The following is a 15,737-nucleotide window of genomic DNA, read 5'->3' as shown; positions in this document are numbered from 1 at the left end:
CCCCAAGACAAGGGTCACTATGACTAAAGAAATAAAAAAGCAAAAGTTAAACAATGCAGGAAAAAAGAGGAGTTGGCTTTAAAATATTATGAACATCCATTTATTCCTTTTTTTTTTTTTTTTAAGTTGCATTGCTTGTATTTTTACATATTCTTCCATTCCTGCATTAGCGCACCCACACATTTAAGAAATTTTTAGCTGGCAGCTGACACGTTTCTATTATATTCCTGTTATATTTTTAAGATAGCTGCCATCCAAATATTTCAGAATGGTAAAAACTATTTACCAAAATACCCAGTGCTGTGCATCTGTGGCCAAAGTACTGTTTCAGAGTTGCGGTGCGGTTATTGATGATGCCACTCTTCTTTTCTCTTTACCTCCTCCTCACTTCTATTTCATCAAATTGTTAAAATTCAGAGTTTTCTTCCAGTAATTTATCTGGTTTATGCCAGTTTTTTAAATCAGAATCTGGAAAAATTTGTCTTGGTAAAGACAAATCCAGTTTGTTTTGGTTTGCACTGTCAAAATTTGTCATGGAGGTTTGCATGTGAGTGTTTGGCAATTGTAAAAACATTGATGTGGCAGGAACAATTTTAAGATGGCATAATAGTGTGTGAGAGAGACTGACTGTACAGGCACTTCTGTGGAGAAAAAGCCTCGAAGGAAGCTGCTCTGATTTTTTTTTTTTTTTTTAATCCTTTAGATAACTAATGAGGATTTTATGCATTTCTAAAATGAACACGTGATGCATTACAAATGCACGAATGAACCATTGTCTGCTTACTAAAAGAAGATGGGAAGGGGAGACCATCCTTAGGCGTCTGTATTATTTCACCTTACATCAGGTGCTTAGACAGTTAAAATATTTTCTCCAATTTGACTAATTTATCCATTTGTATTTTTACTGAAGTCTTTATGCTTGAAAAAGCAGGTGCATAATGACTGGCTCATTTTGTGTGGTCCAAGCTATAACATTGCCCCTCTGTTCTTTCCATATGAAAAACATGTTTTTAATTGTGTGAAATGTGTATAATTTGTGTGCTTTCTTTTATTATTTCAAACTAAAAACAAATGCTTCCCTCCCTTAACTTTGCATGTTCCAAACAGACTTGTGAAAATAATTCCCCTTTCAGCTTTTGTTACTTTAAAACAGCTATTGGTGATGTCAGAGTCAATACTAAAAGCATTAAGAATGCTGGCAGAATGTAATGCAGCTGCAATCCAACATGATGTTAGAAATGGGGTTGAGAGCATAAAGGCTTTCCATATTCCCAGGGCGCACAACTGCTTGCGGCCTTGGCTTTGATCTCTTCAAAGGCTGCTGCCTCCTCCTAGATGGAGAGACTTGGCTGCCACTCGCTTGCATTGAAAAAAGGCAGAGGTCTCTATTCAGGCAGAAATCAATCATTGTGCAGAAACAATTATGTGTAATTCAACCATCATGAAAACAGGACGAGATTATGGGTTTGTTACCTGAGTTACTGTGTGGAGATGGTGAACAGAGAACGCTGGAGTCCTGCTGACATGCCACATCTTGATGACAATTATAGACATATGAATGATGTGGGCAGGGGAGGCATGATGACAAATGCTGGTCACGCTGTCCAGCAGAGCAGAAAATGAGGTTACAATTGGGAGATAATGTTTGCATATGTAACCATATTTCAGAAAGCTGGGTAAATTCAGGGAGTAGATGAGATGGGCTATCATAAACAAAGGGGTGTGTGTGTAATGTTTATTGGCTTTCTGTAATATAAAATACATCACCAGTATAGCAAATCTGAGTGCCTGCTATTTTTATTTTTTTTATTTTACAGAACTGATTATTTAAAACATCTTAGCAACCTTTGGGGAAGGGGAGGAAGAGAACTGCAAGGTGAAGAGGGGAATTTCAGATCATTATAAAGGAGGCTTAATGTAGAAGTTATAATTTTTTTAAATTGTCCATGGATTTGATTTCCTATCTCAGAATGTTTTTGTGTTGACACATTACTGTTTCTGCACAGATGTCTCCTACTATCTTCCCCTTTCTGTGGGGTATTAAGTTAATTTCATATGATTAATCTTCAAGTAATTGTGTGTAGTGGTTTTGAGACTTGCATGGTAGTGTTTTGGCTATGGCAGTCTTGTATGTAGTATAACATGACCTGTAATAATGTCCTTATGTTGAGAATAAGGGTCTCTTCTCTCTTTTCTCCCACCCCCCTGCCCCCCAAGTAGTAATCTGTGGTTCACAAAGTTTCTCTTTTAAATAAGTAGTCATGATGACTACTGTATATGCCAGTACTCCTTATTCAAAATCTTGTTACCTACAATATAAAGCCTTAAAATAGCCTTCCTTTTCCCACAAAAGCAAACTAAAATACATAGATGACGGATTATAAAATAGTATCACTGCTTAGTTTGATACACAGGACTAGGTTTACCTTTTATGCTGCTCAAGCTTAGACATCAGAGGCGTGAGAGCTGCTTTGAGTTACAGATCTTCAAACAATAAGTCAAAACAAAAAATCAATCCCTCCGGTCCTTGGGTGCAGTTATCTAAAGATAAAAGAGAAAAATAAAGTTATGCTAAAGCAGATAGAGGAAAGGAACAGATATGCCAAGGAAACACAGAGGACAAGTGCAGAGTTGAAGTGGGCCTAGTGTGAGCCAACATCAATGAAATTTTATCTTATCAAAAAGTTTTAGGGTTGCCAATTCTTTTCAAACTGGATCCAGTCTGCTCCAGGGCTGCCTGAAGCATTGGCTTCAATATAGTTGCTTCCCCTCACTCCCTTAAATATAACCACACAGGAATTAGATTGCATGTTAACTTTGCTGCAGACTTCAACAATATACAGACACCACACACCCCACCCCCGGGTAGGGTGACCAGATGTCCCGATTTTATAGGGACAGTCCTGATTGTTGAGCCTTTTTCTTACATAGGCTCCTATTACCCCCCACCCCGTCCCAATTTTTCACATTTGGTGACTGGTCACCCTACCCCCGGGTTACGCAAACCCAACTTAGGCAAATCCGCACTTATGGAAAAAGTTCTGTAAGCTAGAAATAGGGGTTTTTTGTTTGTTTTTTGCATAATTGTCGGGTATACGTTTCTGACTTACGCAAAATTCGAGTTACGTGAGGCGTTCTGGAACGGAATGCTTGCGTAAGTCGAGGAGCGTCTGTATGAGAGGTTCTGATAGTCCCTTGATATTTTATATATAAATGCAGATTTCTTTTTAAAATGTTTAGTGAAAGATATAAACTTTAAATGAAAAGTCAGGCTGTCAATCGCAGTTAACTCACACGATTAACTGAAATTAATCACGATTGTTTTAATCGCACTGTTAAATGATAGAAGACTAACTGAAATTTATTAAATATTTTGGATGTTTTTCTACACTTTCATATATTATGTTGTAATTAAAATCCATTGAAATTGAAAGTGTGTATTATTGATTACAAATATTTGCACTGTAAAAATGATAGTATTTTTCAATACACCTCATACAAGTACTATATTGCAATCTGTCATGAAAGTGCAATTTACAAATGTAGTTGTTTTTTGTTTGGCTGGTTGGTTTTGTTTTTGAATGCAGTTATGTAACAATGTAAAACTTCAGTGCCTGCAAGTTCACTCAATCATAGTTCTTGTTCAGCCAGTCACTCAGACAAACAAGTTTGTTTATATTTGTAGGAGATAATGCTGACCGCTTCTTGTTTACAGTGTCACCTGAAAGTGAGACCAGGCATTTGCATGGCACTTTTGTATCTGGCATTGCAAGGTATTTATGTGCCAGATATGCTAAACATTTGTATGCCCTCTCATGCTTTGGCCACCGTTCTAGAGGACATGCTGATGACGCTCGTTTTTTGGCGGGGGGGGGGAGGTGAAGTGTTAATTAAATTTGTGACTGAACTCCTTGAGGGAGTATTGTATCTCCCCTGCTCTATTTTACCCTCATTCTGCCATATATTTTGTTATAGCAGTCTCAGATGATGACCCTGCACATGTTCATTTTAAGAACACTTTCACTGCAGATTTCACAAAACACAAAGAAGGTACCAATGTGAGATTTCTAAAGATAGCTACAGCACTCCACCCAAAGCTTAAGAATCTGAAGTGCCTTCCAAAATCTGAGTGTGACAAGGTGTGGAGCATGCTTTCAGAAGTCTTAAAAGAGCAACACTCCAATGCGGAAACTACAGAACCCGAACCACAAAAAAGAAAATCAATCTTCCGCTGGTGACCTCTGACTCGGATAATGAAAATGAATATACGTCGGTCTGCACTGCTTAGGATTTTCATCAAACAGAACCTGTCATCAGCATGGACGCAAGTCCCCTGGAATGGTGGTTGGAGCATGAAGGGACATGTGAAACTATAGCGCATCTGGCACGTAAATACCTTGTGATGCCGGCTACAACAGTGCCATGAGAACACCTGTTCTCACTTTCAGGTGACACTGTAAACAAGCAGTGGGCAGCATTATCTCCTACAAATGTAAATAAACTTGTTTGTCTGAGCGATTGGCTGAACAAGAACTATGACTGAGTGGACTTGCAGGCTCTGAAGTTTTACATTGTTTTGTTTTCGAATGCAGGGTTTTTTGTACATAATTCTACATTTGTAAGTTCAACTTTCATGATAAAGAGATTGCACTACAGTACTTATATTAGTATTTTTCAATTCCCCCATTTCTTTTATCATTTTTACAGTGCAAACACTTGTAATCAAAAATAAATATAAAGCGAGCACTGTACACTTTGTATTTTGTATTGTAATTGAAATCAATATATTTGAAACGTAGAATGCATCCAAAATATTTAAATAAATGGTATTCTATTAACAGTGCAATTTTTTTAATCAGTGGTGATTAATCATGATTACTTTTTTAATCGCTTGACAGCCCTAATGAAAAGTCAGGCAAATCTCTGTAGTGCTTTTTCTCCCTCCAAATCTTTAATTGCACTGAGAAGAGAAATCTAGGTTTTTCTGTTTTCAGTGGGTAAAACTGTAATTTAGTGTGTGCCAACTTAATGAAACATTTTTGGTTTGCCTTGGTACATGACTTAGGCTATGTCTATGGTTCAGGGACTATAGTAGTACAGCTATGGCATTCTAGTTATGCCAGCATAACCCCATAGTGTGGTTATAGCCTACAGTGAAGAAAATGCATTGTTCCCCCCCCCTTCCCCCCGCTCACCCCTGTCGCAGTAGGAACACCACCTTCCTGAACGAGGGTAGCTAAGTTGTCAGAAAAAGGCCTAGCTGCATCTATGCTGGAGGTTAGGTTGGCAAAGCTACGGTGCTTGTGGGGGGTGGATGTTTGACATAACTGTGGCATTTTAAGTGTAGACCAGGCCTTAATATCCTAAACCCCAATCTTGCACTGGGAATAGTCCCACTGAAGTTGCAGAGCCCTTCTGAAGTTTGAGTATAAAATCAAGCACATTTCCTGATTCTGCTAAGACACATGCTTTGCTATGTATTCAAATGTAGCAGAGTTTTTAAAAACGCACTCACAGCTTGTTTTTTCTTTAAAGAAAAGCAAACCTGTTAACTTTGCTGAACACATACCTGCCACCATAATTAGACTTTGGTATCACAAAAAGGGATGGAAAATATATTCTTATGTAACCATGCTGTGTAAAATAGAATTGGTCTAACCAGGTCTGTTAGTGCTATTTTTGTAATGAGCATTTTTCTTTAAAAATGCAACTTTTGTTCTTACTTTCTTTAATATGACCCAATCAGTGATATGTCTGTCTGTTTGTGGGTTCAGAATGCCCACTTGACCTCAATAGGAGTAGTAGTAGTAAGTGCTCAGTACCTCTGAAAAACAGGCCTTTGGTGCTCTGATTTCAAAGGCTTGTAAGAAAACTTCAGAGGTATAACTGGTTTTTGTTTGAATCAAAACTTTTTACCTTCCCAGTCTAAAAGGAAAGATCTTTCTTAGGTCCTAAATTTAAACAGACTCCTGAAACATCTGACCTCTTGTATTAAAAGAGCTCCTTAAAAATGCTATTTCATAGCTTGATTGATTTTTTTAAATTAGCATTAAGTGGTACTTGATGAAATGTAGGTGCCAAAGATCAAGAACTCCTCTCACTATATTTCAGGACTAAACCTGTACCAAAAAAATACAATAGCTCCTGCTTTTAATTGCGAGAATATGGGGAGTAGAATTCCTAAAGGAGTTTTCGTTCCAGAAAAGGCATGGACTTGGACTCATTACCTTAGAAAGTACTGAACATGCAATATTAACAGAATAGTGTTACATCACTTCTCAAACTGTGGCCCATGGAGCACTTGCTACTGATATGCAGAGAGCTGGCTATTTGTCTGATCCTAAATTGCATTTAAAAATTCATAACTTTTTCCATGTAAGCAGTTTCAGTAGCTGCCAGAAGGATGTTATGGGCTCTCAAAAGGGGGGTGGGAGGGAAGGAGGGGACCACAAGGCATTCTGTATGAAGTTGTGGTCCATATTGTGACAGTCTGGAGATCTCTGAAAATGACAGGCTGAAGGCATTAAATTACAGCACCTCTAAGCAATTCAAAATGTCAGGGGACTGCTTAGTTGTTCCTTCCTCTTCTCTCCCCCCCCCCCCCCCCCCCAAATTCCTGTTCAAAACTTAACTCCATTCATCACAAATTAAATTAGCGTCTTGTAGATCATGGTGCGTGTGTGCATTTCTGCATTTTTTTTTTTATTTTTTTTTTTTTTAGAAATATCTTTCCCATTCATCAGTCTCCCCCCACCCATGTTGTTTAGCTGCTGTAATTGTCATTATCAATTGTCAGCAGCATCTTGAATTATGTGCTATCGCAGCACAAAATTATGCAAGTATCCCTTCTGAGATTAATTCATTATATAGAAAAACTATATTTGCCCCACAAATAGAAAAAGTTTTGTAAACACCACAAACTGAGGGCCTGATCCTGAAAATCCTTGGGTCTGATCCTGGAAATACTTAGCTTGGGGTATAATGTCGGACTAAGACAAGTTGTGTTTGTAAGATTAGACCCTGCAAATGAGGGGAACGTGAGTTGATGACCCCTGCTTTTTTTTTTTTAAATGTTATCTTAAAGTCTTGAAAGGGGTGGGTGGGGGAGGGTTCCCACCTCCCCCCACCATCCTGGAGGCCTCTAGGAATAACTGGATAATTAGTTGGTTTGAATCAAGATGAGAGGTGTCTTGACTAGAAGCACCTGATTTAAAATGATTTAATCTGACACCAAAAGAAAGACATTATCATCATGGGGTCATTTAACTTTGACATTCAACTTAAACAAAGGTTAAAAAAAAAGTGTAGTAATGCCATGTTTCTTGACTTCCATTCTTTCTCCTTGTTCCACATCCTACAGCAAAAAAAAGCACACTCCAAAACTAATTGAAGCTTCCATCATGGGAAGCCACTTAAAAAGCAGTCATTAATGCTCCTTTGTGATCCTCAGATAATGCTGCTTTAGGTGTGGCTGGGTTAAAGCACCTCAGATGAAAACTTGGTGATCTAGCCCCAGTTTGTGTTTCTATACCCAGTAGTGAGTAAAACGTGACATCCCTTTTTGATCCAGCCTGTTTCTGAGATTCTCAGTTATCAGCTAATTAAATTACTGGAGTCTCTATCAACCAACCGTGTGGTGAGCAGATTTCAGTTCTGTAATTTCTGCACAGTGTGTAGTGAATCAGAAATGCATACCTTGACTGTGAGTTGAATTAAATAGTGTTTCTACTGAAGAAATTACCTTAATTCTAGTTTACTAACTTTTAACACAAGCAATGCTCCCAAATCAAAATGAACTAGTATCTTTTGGAGCTGGGACACTGAGCAGCATCTAGTAGCAGTGCATTGAAAGCAAGAATTAACAACGTGACAGCCCTGACACAATCACGAAAAGTCAGTCTGCTTTCATTTTAAAGTAAACACCAGTTTGTGGTCTCTTAGTAGGTAGTGAGCAGTCCACAGTCCTAGGATGACTTTCTTGAAAGTCACTCTTCAGTTACAGTAGCTTTTAACTGAATGAAGTATCACTGAAACCTGAAATTGTTCTGAAAACTGCACAATTAATCACAGTGAACTGATTTACTAAAACCCTAACTATACATATGCTATATTTATTGGGGGGGAAAAATCCAAACTGCTTCCTCCTTATGGTGCTGAATGCTAAAGAAATGCACATGAACACTAGAGTCAACAGCATCCTTATGTACAGTAAGTGTTACTTTTATGTAGGGCATAGTACCTCAATGCCAAATGAAAACCATGGACTGAAATGTTAATAGTATGAGACCAGTGGTGAAAAACCAGAAAACTCAAAGCTAAGTTTGTGACGCTGGTTGAGAATGGCACAGGAGTGTGAATAAGCTAAGTTTTTAACTCTGAATTTCTGCATGTCTTTCTCACAACCCTACTGTTACTCAGAGCAAAAGTTTGTGTAGTTACGCTGCCTTGAATACATCCATGCTCTTAAATTCTATCCGTTTGTATCCTGATGGAGTGGAACTCTGAGTGACAGGCAGTTGTATGCATAAAGTGTTTGTACGGCATGTATTACAGAAATTGTATTATCAAAACTTGACTGAAGTACTGTCTCTTTATAATGCATCTTGCTTTACTGTGCAGTTAGACTTCTTGGGGACTATTGCTGCTGTGCAGGAATAGGGGAAATCCAAATCTCCTGTATAGCTGTCCCAAGATCCTGAAGATATATCGATTGAGAGTTGCTGTATTGGGCCTTTATTGTAGTTAACTTTCAAACCAATCCTTTACTTTTAAACCAAACCTTAACTACTTCTTTATAGGAAACTTTTTAATTTGTCTTTTCTTTACTCATCTCAATTCCCCTCCCCACTATCTTCCTTTTCAGATCAGTTAGCAATGCCAAAGGAAGCTCGGTCCTCTCTTTCTTTCAAATTGAAAAGTCTGATCAGCTGCACCCAGAAATAAATGTATTGAATTACAAAAATAACCAGCACAATAGAGCTAAATCACCACTAGTGGAAGCTGATGCAGCTCTAGTTCATGTCAGAGGTGAATTTGGCTCTGTTAATTGACAGCCTGGACTTTAATTAAACGTACTTTTCAAGACTGCGTACTGAATGGGTGAGTTGGGGGAGCAGGCTATGGAAGAAGGTTGAGCAGAGATCCAGAATGTTGCTGGTGGGAGGTCAGTAGTAACCACAGCAGGAGAATGCAAGCCTGAGGACAGTCTGGAGGGGTCCCAAGTCCCTAGGGCTGAGTTAGGAACTGTTGTGATTGTGTTATAATTGCTAAAGTACTCTTGCCTAGGTTGGTTTACACCTCTATTTCTAGCAGCCTTAATGAAGGAATCCTCCATTACTGTGTCTGTGTTTGTGACTGCATGGGGGAGTGGAACCTAATGCTTGGCATGCCTACAGCAGTTGACACAGGAAATGCTACCAGTCATCTAGAGGGGACCACAGCATTGTAATTTCGCCCCACTGCAGCATGCAATCAACTTCGGGCACACATGCATCAGCTTTCACACTCCAGTGACAAAAAATAATTAATTGGCACACCACCTAATTGATATACTGTACTGAGAGTAGAATTCATAAACAACACACTGCTGGACAGGCTTTCTTCCCCCAAATGTTTACATAAACAGTATCTCTGGTGGACCAAACATTTTAGTGTCTGCATATAGATTTCCTTCTATATCTGAGACCCTACCATCCTATTAGTAGATTGTGTAGATGCAGACATGTGTACATAAGAGTTCTCAATAGGCTTTTACTCTTTTACAGCTAGTGCTTTTAAAAAGCAGTAACTGGAATAGATCAGTAAGAAGCTGAGATAGAAAGGGATTGAGTGATGGTGCAGACTGAAGAGGGAGATCTCTACAGCATATTACATAACTCAATCCTAAACATTCATTTACCTCAGGAAAGTACAGTTAGTTAATCTTGGAACACGAGTGACACGCTGTTGTTTACAGTGAAACTTAAATGAAACACACTTTCTGGCTACATCATCACTTCAACGAACTACAACTGTACATGTCTTTATAACTTTCTAAGACTTATGCACCCTTGATTTTTAATTATACCAGTGTCTGTCCATTTTCCCAATTCTTCCCTGATTGGGTCAAAACTAAGAATTAGCTGAACAGCAAGATCAAAATTATACATTACATGTAAATGTTGCATCTTTCCCTCTTCATGTGCATGACCTGCATGTATCTGATACCTACACTACAAGTACCTGTTTCTCCAAACTTATGAGAAACCCATCTCTGATCCAGACCATTGGAAACACCATCCACCTCTGCCTTCTGTATCTACCTACCACAGGGTTTTCTATAGTGTTCATCACCATGGTATCAAAGCTTGCTTCATCAAAATGTAGATAAAACATTCCTGCATTATTTTTGCTCATCCCTTCTCAGGTGAGGCTATTTTAGCCTGTCGAGTGATTTAGCAGCACTGGTGCATTACCCTGGTACGTAAGAAACCTCGTTTGGGCAGTAGCTTTGTGGCTTACATCGTATACTGTGGGCTTTTGGGGGCCTGTCTTATGGCTGTAGGAGAGGCCAGTGGTGTTTTGGAGGGTAGAGCGCTGACTCTATGTAAGCAACACTCACTCTCTCAGCTGGTTAACAGAGATTAATGACTGCCTTGGAGGCCAGCTTTCCAGCATCCTGGTGAGAGGGTGAGCCTCATGATAGCTGCAGCAGCTGGTTTGGGGAGAAGGGAAATAGGGAGAATAAACCTGCATGTCCAAAATGCCAGGGTAGTCTGTGTCCATGCTTTCGTATTTTCTGCCTCCACACCCACCCCTTAACTAAAAATGAAACTCGACTGCATTTATAGTAGATGTAGGAATAGCTGTGCTTGGCTACATCACGTAAGCTTTTAGGCTGCATCACTCCATGTGGAGCACAGGAGAAGGATAGTTCTATCAAATGTAAAAGCGAACATGTATTCTGCATAGGAGTCTGGCTAAAACTCCACTGTGTCCTTAATGGCAGATCATAGTATTGGGGGGGGGGGGGGAGGGGTGAACAAGTTGGTGGTTTTTTTGTTTTTTTTGTTTTGTTTTTTTTTGGGTGTGGGGGGGTTGTTACATCATCTCTTTGATGGTTCAAAGGCTTACAGTTTGGATCACTATCTGATTAGGTATAATAACTGCTATTTGAAGGAAGTATTAATTCCAGGCGATGGCTTTACCTGGACTTGTGAGGAGATTCAGCTCTGGAACATCTATGAAATCTTTATTCCATGAAACTTGAATAGAAAGGGTACAGAAATCCACCTGTGGTTCCAGGGGAGTGCACCTTTACAAAAAATCAGCATAGCTCTAACCAGGGTGAGAAGCAGCAGCATAAGGGTTTCTTCAAACGCTCAAGAAAATTTCTTCTGAAACATGAAGAGAGGTTTCAGAGGGGTAGCCGTGATCGTCTGTATCAGCAAAAACCGCAAGGAGTCCTTGTGACACCTTAGAGACTAACAAATTTATTTGGGCATAAGCTTTTGTGGGCTATAACCCACTTCATCGGATGCATGGAGTGAAAAATACAGTAAGCAGGTATAAATATACAGCCCATTAAAAGATGGGAGTTGCCTTACCAAGTGAGGGGGTCATTGCTAACGAGGCAATTCACTTACAGTGGATGTGGCCCATTCCTAACAGTTGACAAGAAGGGGTGAATAGGGTAAGGCAACTCCCATCTTTTATATTTATACCTGCTTACTGTATTTTTCACGCCATACATCTGATGAAGTGGGTTATAGCCCACGAAAGCTTATGCCTAAATAAATTTTAGTCTCTAAGGTGCCACAAGGACTCCTCATTTTTTATGAAGAAGAAAGGTTCTTCCAAAAGTTGAACAGTACGCTAGGAGGAGTTCTCTTTCTTTCTCCTGGTACTGTAGTATGTAACACTTCTGTATCCAGTTCTGCAGAGCACACTTTTAATAGGCAACCCTCCCTCTTAGCCTGAAGATTTCACAAAACCCAATTAAGAGATGAGAGCACTAGTATGTATACACACGAAATTTCAGCAGGCTAAAAGAGACTTTCTTCATATCATAGAGCCTGCCCTCAAGTAAAACTTGCATCTGAAATCTACATAGTTAACCTCCTAGAGGAAGACAACATGACTGATTACAACTCTTTTTATTAAACCAGGATAACATCCAGGTTTGCTAGATACAGTTTCAGTCTGCCTGCAGCAGATGAGAGCTCTGCTCAGTGACCCATGTTTGTGGTAAAACCATTGTAGACAATGCAGTCCACAACATACCATTTAAGGAATTGTAACCAACTTTAACAAAAAAAAAATCCTATTAAAATTGCATGAGCAATAATAAAAAATAGCCAAAAATAAGCTAGGTGTTAGGTGGATTTGGGTCTTATTAAAGAAAATGATTCAAGATTTGATCTAATTAGCACATACAATATTCAGCACAGTCTACCCAGGGCTCCAGATGTTTCATACTTTACTAACCTAGTACCATAGCTGTTAATTTTAAATTATTCCAAATAAGCCATTCTGAGGTAGACGCCGATAAATTAGATGTAAATCATTTTTAATAGCAGCCCTATATATAATAAATAAATATGGGTTAAATATTCAAAATGGAAGTGGGGATAAAGACTTCAGCCCATATGCAGGTTTGTGTGTGTGACTATTGCTCTAACACTTAAACAAACCAATCTTAAGCAAGGGCTTGAAGATGGGGCTAACCTGTTCCCATTTGGACTTCTAAAACTTTGGGTCAGTTTAAAGTTCAGGTCTAGAAACAATATCTAGAAAGGAAAGCAGGGGATTGGGTAGAGTGCAGGAAACACAGGTAAGTATTTGGCAGTAAAACCATGAGGCCTCAAAGCTGCTGGTGTGCAGTGGCCTGTGTGTGGGTTTTTTCTTTTCTTTTTTAAACACCACCAGATTCTGCAGAGGGCTCGTTATCTCACACTGTGAGTCAGCATGATCAAAGCCCTGGGAAAGGTCAGGCATTCCAGTAGGAGTGACCCTCTGCTGCGTGCTAGCACTGTTCCATCCCACGTCTCTCACAGCAAAAGCTTCAGCACCTAACTGAAATCCTTTATCTTGTTACTGAGTGAGCCTACAGATGAGTTGGCCTGGTCTTACCCTGAAGTCTAAAGCATAAAACACCTGGCCTGGGTTTTCTGAGGTGGCAAAGCTGTCCCCCTATATGTATATAACATTACTTTTTGCAGGGGGGGGGGGGGAGGTTAGCTGCTTAGTTTTGTGGCGGAGGCAGCATTTCTTTGCTTTTCTTTTCCTTCAAAAAACAACATATAAATAGCGTGCTGAGGAGGGTGTATCCTTTTTGGTATGTTGAAGCAATTGAATAATGTAGACTTCTAAGGATCTGTTTGTGTCTTTCCTCTGTGTTGGATTATACTGTTTGGGATTCCAGAACTTAATTTACAAACCTGAGAAGTTCTCCAATAGGAGGAGAATGGTCTTGATCTAACTTGCATTGTTCTACTAGATTTAGGTAGAATATTGGTCTCTTGCCTGCTGTCCTACAAAAGGCAGCAATTGTTAAAGTATGTGTGGGAGGAGAGAAGGGTGGTGGAGAGAAAAGAGTGTGTTGAGATAGTTTAGCTGAAGTGGTTTTAAGGCTTGGCTGCATGCAGTTTTTCTATCTAACTGGTAGTAAAAATGACGTGGGTAAATAGATGCAGTCCCCTAGCATGGGCAATTATGCTGGTATAAAGGGTTTATGGTGGTATAGCAAGCACTTTAAAGCTATGTCTACGCTATTGCTTATGTCAGCATAACTGTGTCGCTCGGGGGGGGGGGGTGTTGAATAAACCTCCCCCCTGAGCAACGTAAGAGTGCTGTCCCCACCAGCAAGGTCAGCAGGAGAGCTTCTCCTACTGGCATAGCTACTGCCTCTTGCAAAGGTGGTTTTATTATGCCAATGGGAGAGCTTTCCCGTCCGCATAGTCTTCAGCAGATGCGATGTAGCAGCACATCTACATCAATGCAGCTGTGCCAATGTAGCACTTCTAGTGTAGACAAACCCTTATACTACTGTACTTGTGCCCACAGCAAGGGGGGTTGCACCTACAGTAACTCCCCACTTAATGTCCTCTCGCTTATCGTTGTTTCGATCTTTCGTCCCTGCTCAATTACAGAACATGCTCTATTTAAAGTTGTGCAATGCTTCACTAGAACGTCGTTTGGCTGCCTGCTTTGTCCATAGATGGCAGCCCCCCATCAGCACCCCTACGCCGCCTCCCGCCTGCCGGCAGACCCTGCAGATCAGTGCCTTCCTCCTCCTCCCCTGCATCCTGCCTGCGGCAATCAGCTGGCTTGTGGTGTTCAGGAGGGAGGGGGAAGGAGTGAGGACTTGGCGTGCAGTTCCCCCTCATCCCTTCCCTGCCTCCCAAATGCCGCAAATCAGCTGATTTGCCGCAGGCAGGAGGCAGAGGAGGGAGAGAGGGGCGAGGACGTGGCATGCGGAGTAAAGGGGCGGGGAGGAGAGGCAGGTTAAGGGTGGAGGTTTGGGGGAAGGGGTGGCATGGGTGGGCCAAGGGTTGAGCCCTCCACCCCTAGTGCTTGCAGAGTAGGGGAAGCTGCCACTGCTGCTGCGCAACGTGCTTCTCCTAACCTACAGCACCTTCAGCCTCCTTGCTTGCCTCATTGTCTCCAGTGCCAGTGGGCTGTGCCTGTGTGGGGTAAGGCGGGGGCATCTCCCAACTATAGTACTGTACTTTATGGCAAAAAAATTTCCCTGGAACCTAACCCCCCCATTTACCTTCGTTCTTATGGGGAAATTGGATTCACTTAACATGTTTCACTTAAAGTCACATTTTTTAGCAACCTAACTACAACGTTAAGTGAGGAGTTACTGTACTTAGATTGGTACAAAAATTGTGTAGACAAGCCCTTAAACTGGCTCTAGTTAAATATGCCTAGCCTCAGTGGTTGTGGTGGGGATTTTAGTCCTCTAAAGAACTCAGTTTTATACTATCCAATTATGGTTTTAAAACTTGGTCCACAGCAACCAGGCAAACTGTAACTAGTGTCAGCCTTAACTAGTTTAAAACTGTTTTTTAAAAACCAGTTCAGCATCAACTGTTCCTGCCAGTTTCATCCTCAAGTGAGGAGGCAACATGTGAAGGATTAACTGATTCCTTTGCCTGCTTTTCATGGCGTGCTGTCGTGTTGATGCTGACACAAGGTAGCTGATGAAAATGTGTTGGAATCCTTAGATTTATGAAGCAGCTTCTTTTTTAGACTGGGAGTGAGGCGTACAAATACAAATTCATGAAACATGGTGAGTGAATGGGTACCAGTATACATAAATTTACAGGGCAAGAGGCTCTTTGTGCTGGGAATGGGCAAAACTGTTCCAGCTAATCAACTTTACCTTTATGTTAAGACTGACAAGATTTAGTTTCAGATGTCTGAGACCCCCTCCTTATTTCTGTGGTTTTATAATTGCATGTTTTCTTTTTTTAAATATCTCCCTTGTTGCTGAATGCTAAATAACCTAGGGAAAGTGTGAAACTGACTAGTCAACAAAGTGCTGTCAAATGCATAGAGTAAACTGAAAGGCTTTCTCCCCTCCCTTTCAGGTGTGGTGGCTTTTATTTTTATTTATTTATTTATTTATTTATTTACACACACACACACACACACACAGCAGTGTGATTAAGTTTGGAGTGTTTTTCTTAAAATAAGAACTAAATCTTGAACTGCCACTGAAATCTGAAAATGGTAGGCTATAGAACATCCTT

At 40.2% G+C, this 15,737-nt stretch overlaps 1 protein-coding gene and 1 long non-coding RNA gene across 11 annotated transcripts in view; one reads left to right on the top strand and one right to left on the bottom strand.

The window, feature by feature from the left end:
* The window catches only part of LEF1 (lymphoid enhancer binding factor 1), a 112,456-nt gene that overhangs the window by 21,883 nt on the left and 74,836 nt on the right, over positions 1-15,737 (top strand). The gene's annotated exons all lie outside the window — the stretch shown is intronic.
* The window catches only part of LOC122174663 (uncharacterized), a 63,138-nt gene that overhangs the window by 20,314 nt on the left and 27,087 nt on the right, over positions 1-15,737 (bottom strand). For both annotated transcript variants that reach the window (XR_006176768.2, XR_006176769.2), the window contains exon 2: positions 2,427-2,541. This is a non-coding gene — a long non-coding RNA (uncharacterized LOC122174663). The remainder of the gene's footprint in view (positions 1-2,426; positions 2,542-15,737) is intronic.

This window comes from Chrysemys picta, chromosome 5, assembly GCF_011386835.1.
Source record: "Chrysemys picta bellii isolate R12L10 chromosome 5, ASM1138683v2, whole genome shotgun sequence".
In the NCBI taxonomy this organism is placed as follows: domain Eukaryota; kingdom Metazoa; phylum Chordata; order Testudines; family Emydidae; genus Chrysemys; species Chrysemys picta.
The sequence above is the reverse complement of the archived record's forward strand: the minus strand, read 5'-3'. Positions and strand labels throughout refer to the sequence as shown.